The sequence below is a fragment of the Priapulus caudatus genome, unplaced genomic scaffold, assembly GCF_000485595.1.
Source record: "Priapulus caudatus unplaced genomic scaffold, Priapulus_caudatus-5.0.1 Scaffold393, whole genome shotgun sequence".
Lineage (NCBI taxonomy): Eukaryota > Metazoa > Priapulida > Priapulimorpha > Priapulimorphida > Priapulidae > Priapulus > Priapulus caudatus.
Window position 1 is genome coordinate 69,868 of NW_014577454.1, and position 7,718 is coordinate 77,585.

Sequence of the window (7,718 nt, forward strand, 5' to 3'; positions counted from 1 at the left end):
TCTGATTACGGAGATGCGAAAATGCACAGAAGGACGTAGACGCAGTGCGCTCACAGCGTGTATTTTCGTATTGCTGTGGCAAACTCTATCGTAGGAAACCGTTCTAGCGTAGCAGAATGCCCTAGTTCTTGAGATAGGCGATTTTGGTGATGCAATGAGTCATACCTCTAAAATTATAAAACACGGGCGCGGCGTAGGCTTTGATTGGAAGACACAAAGTGTCAATCCTCGGCGCACCTCGGCATCATGGCCGCATGACGTCTAGCAGCCGCTATGAATGCATCATCAACGATCTATTCCGATCCCTCATTAGCGCGGCGTGCCAACTAGACGAAGTGCCACCCTAATACTCTCTGATTTTGCTTTCGCACATGTGATGATTATAGTTAGAAATGCCCGCGGCGCAGTAAATTTCTCGGTTCTCTTTCGCGAGCGAAAACTTCACGTCTGTGTAATTCGACGTAAGCATCGAGCGCTAGCGTCTAACTCTGGCCAGGTGCATATAATTATATATGCGAAGAGGCGGCGACAGCGGCGGCAATTTCTCAGTCGAAAATTACTCACTTTGATTTCTAGCGCGGGTTGTTATCAAGCGGTCTATCGGGTTGCTCGATTTTTTGGGGCAGTGACTGTTTCAGATGTTTGGTGGTTCAGACAGTTTGTAACTCAGTGCCAGTTGCGGATTAGTTGAGTGTATACATGTTGTAGACTCTTGTAGATGTAATATATCGTTAATTACATACGACGAATGAATGAACGAACGAATCAATGAATGAGTGAATGGATGAATGAATGAAGGAATGAACGAACAAATTAATGAATGAGTGATTTGGTGAATGAAGAAGAAATAAACAAACGAATGAGCGAACAAACGAACGAACGAACAAACGAATGAATGCGTGAATGAATGAATGAATGAATGAATGAATGAATGAATAAATAAATGAATAAATGAACAAAATGATCACGCACACGCACACACCCACGCACGCATATATATATATAATACAAATCAATTTATTATTTAGTAATTAATTAAGTAAAAAAAGGGAGCCGACTACGTTGCGGGGACATGCGACGTTTTATTCCTTTAGAACTTCACGAAACACAATTCACGTTTCATAGTCACACGTAAGCTGATTTGAGTTGATACATATAGAAGGCGCGCGTGTGTGATTACGCCAGCGTCTGAGTGCCCAGTTTAAGACTAGACGACAAGCTTATTTCTCGTGCACCTAAGCTCGCACAGGTGCACCGAACTGCATTAAACTGCTTGATGCAAGGCCGCAGTTTTCCACTAATAACTATTTCACCATTAAACAAGATTTCTTAGGGAAGCCATATTTTACGTCAAAATAGGCATTGTGTTTGATAAATGCGGGCGTCGAGTAGGATTATCGCTATTAGTTGGAGTCGGTTCGTCATTGTCTTCGTGCTTAACACGCGACGATTACATTCATCTTATCATAAGTTATCATCATGCATAGCATTATGAGGCATGTAGTGTAGGCTCACGACCAGCTTCGACACACTCCCTCCCTCTCTCCCTATCTCTCCCTCACGCTCCTTCTCGGTCATTTTTGTTCTCCCCCTCTTCTCTCTCGCTTCCTCGCTTCCTTCTTCTCCTTCTCCCACTCACCCTCCTCATTATCTCTTTCACACACGCATACACGGCACCACCACACACACACACACACCACACACCACCCACACACACACACCACACCACACACACCACACACACCTACAGAACCGGTGTGTATGCTGCCGAGGCGCATACTGGGTATAATCAACATACTTATCGAATATGGACATAACTGAACAACAAACGCATGTCATGTTCAATGAGACCACTCAGAAATGACCCGAAAATCATCTGCTCTCGTCTTCTTAAATTCCTACGCTCTTTTTTCCTTAATCACGCATCGCGCGCGGCTGTGCTGTAGTCGATGGTGCTTGTCTAGTACTCGACTCAATGACATTTATCGTAAGACGATATAATTCGGTGATGTCGAACTTAACGGAGCAACATGTTCCATTGATATATATATCCGCATTCTGGCTTTCGTATTGATTCTGAAACGTCCATAATTCACTTCAGAAGTGAAAATAATTCGAGTGACACTAAGACCCGGGAATACGACTATTGTGCTTAATCGTGCAGAGAATACTGAGAATACATAGCTTCACAAAGATGTTTGACCATGTTTTTTGCCACTCGCATCGTCGATTCGAACTTTTTTCTTCGCCTAAAGCCTAGTGAGTAGCATGTACCTATGAGACAGAAAGGACAGACAGCGGAGAAGAGAGAGGGGAGAAAGAGAGAGAAGAGCAGAGAGAGAGGGAGAAAGAGCGAAAGAGAGAGAAAGAAAATTGAGACAGAGGGCGACAGATCGTTACAGAGAGAGTAGAGTGAGAGCAAGAGAGAGCGCTAGAGGAGAGAGAGAGAGAGAGAGAGAGAGAGAGAGAGAGAGAGAGAAGCGAGAGAGAGAGAGAGAGAGAAAGAGAGCGCGAGAAGAGAGAACAAGAGAGAGCGCGCGCGCGAGAGAGAGAGAGAGATGGCGAAGTGAGGTTGGGCAATATTGAATGCTTCGAGATGAGCAAAGTGATATATATACGATGTACGATGTGTCACGCGCATTCAGAAGATTACAATGTCATTACGATATAAAATAGCCGAATAACGGATACATTTCGCAGCAGTACGCGTCCTAGTTTTGCTGGCTTATTGAAAACCAAACAGTGAGCTTCTCAGAAAAAAAATCAGCGTGCAGTATCCGGCCATTGATTTTCTGTATTACTCAAAAATGCCGTCGACGCACGCCGCACGCGCGCCCACGCACGCGCACACACGAGCAACTCACACGAGCACGCCCACTCACAACGCACGCGCACCAACGCACGCGCTCACACGAGCACGCTCACGCACAAACCACGCGCGCACACGCAGCGCTCACACGAGCACACTCACGCACAAACGCACGCGCGCACACGCACGCGCTCACACGAGCACGCTCACGCACAAACGCACGCGCGCACACGCAGCGCTCACACAGCACACTCACGCACAAACGCACGCGCGCACACGCACGCGCTCACACGAGCACGCTCACGCACAAACGCACGCGCGCACACGCAGGCGCACTTGCACTCACACATACAGACACAAGAGAGTTAAATTTGTACATGACGCTGCGTGATATCGCGTTGCGTGGCAACATGCTCTGTAAGACCATACACGGTTAGTAAATATCAAACACGATCCCTACGTCTCTTCGTGTGCAGTGATAGCAAAATCTCAAACTACGTGACCCTATATTTCTAACATGAAAACGATGCTCTGAACATCTGAATTGTGTCTTGTAATATCACACGATCTATTCGTATCTAGTAATATCAACGACTCTATATAACTATAATAATCAAGAGGATATTAAGATTGATACATTAAGATGATAATTAATATAATGATATAATATAATGATAATAATTATATATATATAGATATATATATGATATAATGATCATTAATATAATGATACATTCTTAATACGCTCTTGACTATAAGTACAACGTTGCAAAATAACGTTTCAAACGCGTTACCAGAACATTGCCACAACGTTGACGAATAACGGTAAGTGTTACGGCGGTGTTGTAAGAATTTACTACACCGTTGATACAACGTTGTAGATATGTTGCCAAAACGTTATAAAGCGTCGCTACAGAAAACGTGAAATCAACATATGGTTCAATTTGCTTAATCAAAAGAAGATTAGTTTGTGACAATCTTGACAATGACAAATATGTATGTATGTATGTATGTATGTATGTATGTATGTATTATGTATGTATGTATGTATGTATGTATGTATGTATGTATGTATGTATGTATGTATGTATGTATTTATGTATGTATTTGTTAGTATGTATGATGTATGTATGTATATGTATGTATGTATGTATGTATGTATGTATGTATGTATGTATGTTATGTATGTATGTATGTATTATTATTATGTATGTATGTATGTATGTATTGTATGTATGTATGTATGATGTATGTATGTAGTATGTATGTATGTATGTATGTATGTATGATATGTATGTATGTATGTATGTAGTTGTATGTATGTATGTATGTATTGTATGTATGTATGTATGTATGTATGTGTGTATGTATGTGTGTGTGTTGTGTTGTGTGTGGGTGTTGTGTGTGTGTGTGTGTGTTGTGTGTGTGTGGTGGTGGTGTGTATGGTTGTGTGTGTGTATGTTGTGTTGTGTGTGTGTGTGTGTGTGTGTGTGGTGGTGTGTGTGTGTGTTGGTTAGTGCGTAGGCGCGTGCATTAGTGTTTGTCAAAGTAGGCAAGCAAAACAGAGAGAAAGAGAGAGAGAGAGAGAGAGAGAGCGCAGTATTTATTAAATGGTATATGTCATAATAAATGAGTTGAGACATTATTTGCGTGCGTCAAACATGCAAGTAGGATCATTAAAACAACTGCAGCGGATATCCTACATGAGGGAAATATCTGCGTCGCTCCATCAAATTATTTTAGTTGAATGCATCATATAGTACATATCAAGAGCTAAAAATACCGAGGTATTATTAGCTCTTGTGCATATACATATCATCAGGAGTAGATAATAGAAGAATTTAGAAGAATTTAGAATCTTCTATTATCTACTCCTGATATCATTTTGGTAAATTTAAGAATTTAGGCAGCGCCACTCTTCTTCTACCACCCATCCTCCTCCAGTATGTGTCCCCTCTGCTACCTTATCCATCGCGCTCTACATTCTACATGTGCTTTTTATTAAAGGTTCAAAAATGTCCCTAGTCGTGATCACTCAGTTGAGTTGGGAAAATTTGCCCCGTTTTTTTTAGAATTTCTCCAATCTACGGACCTTCACCTCCAAAGACGTAGTGGACGTCGGCTCTTCGTTGGTCGGCGCACCCCCCCCCAAAAAAAACGACGCGTGTTGGGTATAGTGTCTCTTTGCCCGAACGTACCTTGCGGAAGCCTTGCCACTCTGTTAGAATCAGATTAATTATACGCGCACTAGCAGCACTGCGGACGCAGCAGCTGCGAATTGTGTTGCGAAAGATGTCGACGGAAACCGAAAGGGAATGGCTTCTTTTTTATCCAGCCGGAAATCTTTAGACGTTTTTGTACTCGCCAGTGGCGCGACTAGGAAGATGGACATGAACGGGTTCACGCTGGTAATTACCTGCTCTTCGTTGTCGGCACGTAGTCGCAATGTAAGAAGCCGGCCTTCGTTTCTTCTCTGTAGCCGATGTCGGGCTGAGGAGCGTTAGAGCCTTACATAAGCAGGAAAGGCGAGCTGCGATTGAATTTCAGCAGTATTAGTCGCGTAAACTGCTGCTATCTACGACGCACGCGGATCTTGTATAGACGGTGTAGCGTCGGTACCCGTTATTTGGTCATATATTTCCCCCGTGTACCTGACACAGCAGCCTACGCGTGTGTGCGCCTGCCCAGACACATGAGGGGGTTATTTGTGGAGAAGGAAAGACGCTAAATCTGAAACTGTTATAGCATTTCAATCGGATGTAGTAAGAAGGTCACTGTAAGTTCTGCGGCTTCCACGGATATTACTAGCGGGCGCGTTGTGTGATAAGAGTTAATCTCACGTAGACGCTCCAGCTGCTAATGAATAAGCGAGCTTTTATTAGCAATTTTATATTACTAGAATATTTTCTCGTTCTCTCTGTAAGTAACATCGCGGACGCACTAATATCTACGTTATAGACAAAGTACGTGCGACTATATATGAAAGCTAATTTGTAGCAAATATCGTATAAACTGGCATCATGTGCGGAGTCCGCCGCGCGCACATAACAGGTATTATCTAATGACAAAAAGCAGGTTAGTAAGGTGATTAGAATTAAGCTGCTTCTGCGAAAAATTTTAAATCTTGAATTTATAAGTAATTCAATGGTTAATCTAATGCCAATATTCGTTGTTATTGACTAGTAATGTAATAGCTACGCTCGGACGCGTTTAAGAATCCATATCTAACTTATTCCTACTTCTCTGTCGAGGAAAGTGCGTTACATCGTGCTACAAACGATATTTTTAGCAATGATTTTTATAGCTAATGTGGCACAAGCGTATGATTTTTTCACTCGTGCCAATCGGCCTTTGTTGTTTATAGACTATGGAGGAAACTGTGTCAGAACAATTCTTATCTAAGAAAAAATGTTGAAAACACGAATCATTTATTCAGCATTGCGTAATGCTTATATCAGAAAAACATGTCTCATTGCACACACAACACACACACACACTCACACATCACACACGTACTACACACACACACACATCACACGCACACACACATCACACACAGCACAACACACCACACACACACACACAACACACACACACACATCATGGGCGCACACACAGGCGCAGCTCGCAATGCACGACGCGTTACATGGCAGGCCGCACAACGCATATACGCACTCGAAACGCGCCAAACGCGCCACGCCGTGTGTGTATGTATAAACAAACGAAGAATTTTTGTGTCGGACTGCTTTTATATTTGAGCTGGATACATCAAACGATCGCTCTCTATAGATATCATTTCTATGATTAACGCTCATAAATTAAGTCGCGGAGGTCAACAATTTTACAAATTGTTTTTCTACGACTATAATGCTGCTCTTCCGAATATTGGTGCGCGCGCAATACGATTTATGCATCAAACAACGCGCTGTTAATAAAAATTATTCACTTAATAGACAAGATTAATAAGCCAGATAAGATATTAGCAGCAGCGCATGCAGTTTGAAGAAGCCGACACTATTATACGATAGCAAGCGGGGAAGAGAGCCGAGGGCCAGCGAACGAAAAGCTAGATAGAGAAGAGCTGCCGAGCGAGAGGCGGGAGAAGAAGAGCGAGAGGAGAGAAAGAGAACGAGGAAAGCGAGCGATGAGAGAGAGAGAAAGAGAGAGAGAAAGAGAGATAGCGGGCGAGAGAGAGAGAGAGAGAGAGAGAGAGAGACGAGAGCCAGCGAAACGAAAAGCGAGAGAGCGCGAAAGAGCGCGAGCGAAAGCGAAAGCGAGAGAGAGAGAGATAGAGAGAGAGAGAGAGAGAGAGAGAGAGAGAGAGAGATAGAGAGGCCGAAAGACAGAATAGTGAGTGACCTATTTTTGCGTCGCTGATTATTAATTAGTGGGCGCCATTAATTAGTGGGCGCCATTAATTAGTGGGCGCCATTAAGACGTACTATTTCCTGTAACACAGCATCGTCTTTAGACACTAACTCTAATGACTTATAATATCTATAACGTCTACCTACGGGGTACCTGCTCTACTAATCACGCCAGGTTAATGCTCATTAATATGACATTTCGCATGCAGTATATATATACGTCGATTACGAACGCGTCTCATCCGCACATACAGCCAAGCCCCGTAATGTAAATGGTAAGCGAGTATCGAATGTGTCCGTGCTGACATATTATAGTCGCAAGCAGAGAGCTACTTGAATCACAACACAGCCTAACACAACAGACTTTGAAAGTTTAAAGAATCGCTGTACGTTCGGCTAATATGAAGGCAAATGTAATAGGCCTATATAATATCAAGAGCGAATAATACCTAATATAATAATAATAACAATAATAATAATAATAATAATAATAATAATAATAATAAGGTATTATTACGATTGATAACTATAAAAATAAGGCG